This window comes from Anneissia japonica, unplaced genomic scaffold (assembly GCF_011630105.1).
Source record: "Anneissia japonica isolate Jap-2015-1 unplaced genomic scaffold, ASM1163010v1 scaffold585_len4108843_cov191, whole genome shotgun sequence".
NCBI classification, from domain to species: Eukaryota; Metazoa; Echinodermata; class Crinoidea; order Comatulida; family Comatulidae; genus Anneissia; species Anneissia japonica.
The window spans coordinates 1,438,242-1,440,261 of NW_022716829.1; positions in this window are offsets into that span (position 1 = coordinate 1,438,242).

The following is a 2,020-nucleotide window of genomic DNA, read 5'->3' on the forward strand; positions in this document are numbered from 1 at the left end:
TAAGAGACAGATATATATATAGGATAATAATAGTCATATTGGTCCACGTGTGTTCAAATAATAAAACAAAGATATTATATACAAAACGCTGAGTTAGACAGTAGAACAAAAACATTTTATTCAGCAGGAAACGAATGTTTCGTTTACGTCAGCGTTCAAGACTTCATTAGGACAAGACGAAATATTCGTTTCCTGATGAGGTTAGATCTGCGTGTATTCTTTTGATGGTACAGGGCCCGGCGGAACGTTTTTCAAAGTGGGGGTGGGGGAACTTATAAGATGAATGGGAATATGAATCATGCAGATCTGGAATCAAACCTAGGGGGTGGGGGGTCAATATTTTCCCCAAAAACGAAATGGGATCAGGGGGTCCTCCCCGGGGAAATTTTGATTTCTAGATGGCGGGAAATGACTCTTCTCGACTTTTGAGCTCAGTTGTCTAATCATTTTGTTCTTCAAAATTCAAGGTTTTCCCCTTCTTGAAAACGGTTAGGCAAACTTTCTCATTCTTATTAAAGTAAATTGGCCGGTTATGTGTGTATACATACATAAAAAAAATAAGTTTTCCCGACTTCTGAGGTGTCTTTTAATTACTTTTAAGTTCTTCAAAATTCAAGGTTTTCCCCTCCTGAAAATTATCACCGTATGATGAATCAATGAATGCAAAGAGAAAATGGAGGTTCAGGTTCTTCCAGGGAAAATGTTGAATTCTAAATGGTGGGAAATGAGCTTTCCCGACTTCTGAAGTATGTTTTAGCGACTTTAATTTAAGTTCTTTAACAAGGGTTTAATCTCTTGAAAACGGTCAGGTAAATTTTCCCCATTTTTATTGCAGTAAATAGGCCTTATGTGTATATACATATTCATAAAAAAAATTGAGTAGTTGCATACGATTTTTTCCCCATGAATCCATAATTCCTAAAAAGAAAGTGGGGTTTTCCCCCTTGAAAATTATTATAATGAATCAATCAACCCAAAGAGAAAAGGGAGGTTCTTTTCGGGAAAATGTTGGTGGGAAATGAGCTTTCCCGACTTCTGAAGTATCTTTTAGCGATTTTAATTTAAGTTCTTCAAAATTCAAGGTTTCCTCTCTTGAAAACGGTCAGGTAAATTTTTCCACTTGTTTTTACAGTAAATAGGCCTTATGTGTGTATACATACATAAAAAAATATAACATAAATAAATAAATGAGTAGTTGCATGCGTATTATCTTTTTCCATGAATCGTTAAATCCCAAAAAGAAAGGGTGGTCTGAGGGTTCTCCCTCCGGGAAAATTTTGATTCCCAGATGGCGGGAGCTTTCCCGACAATTGAAGTGTGGTTTTAATGACTGTTATGTTCTTCAAAATTCTAATTTTCTTATTTCTCACGGGTCCTGAAAATGTAGGTCTAGAATTCTTTTTTTTTTGCCCAAGGGAGGGACCCCCTCCCCCAGATCCCCCAATGTGAATTGCGAGAAAATGTAACTCGGTCGGGGACTGGATAAACACTCTCTTTCCCATCCTTCTCCTCCTTCTTCCCTCTTTATTTTCTTGCATTTCTTTCCGATCATACAAAAATCTCCAGAAATTATATATTTTTTGCCAAAAAGTGGGTGCTCCCCACCCCTCCCCCGGTTCCGCCGGCCATGTGGTATGATACTCGCCTTGATATGGGAGGTTGCGTGATCGAATCCAGTTTTAGTTGAAAGGCTATTATAACATAATTTTCTTGTTCCAGCACATTTTTTTAGCTACTTGTTTATAATGTGTTACGGTGCGACCCAGAAAACATAATTTGAATATTATTTGCTATAATTCTCAAGGAATTCGATCCAACTCGGCCACAAGTCAACTCGGCCACAGTCAACTCGGCCACAAGTCAACTCGGCCACAAGTCAACTCGGCCACAAGTTAACTCGGCCACAAGTCAACTCGGCCACAATAATATTGCTGTTATTATTGGTGTCATTGTTATTATTATTGTTGTTTTTATTACTGTTAGTTTTAATATTAATTATTAGTCTTAGCATTAACATTAT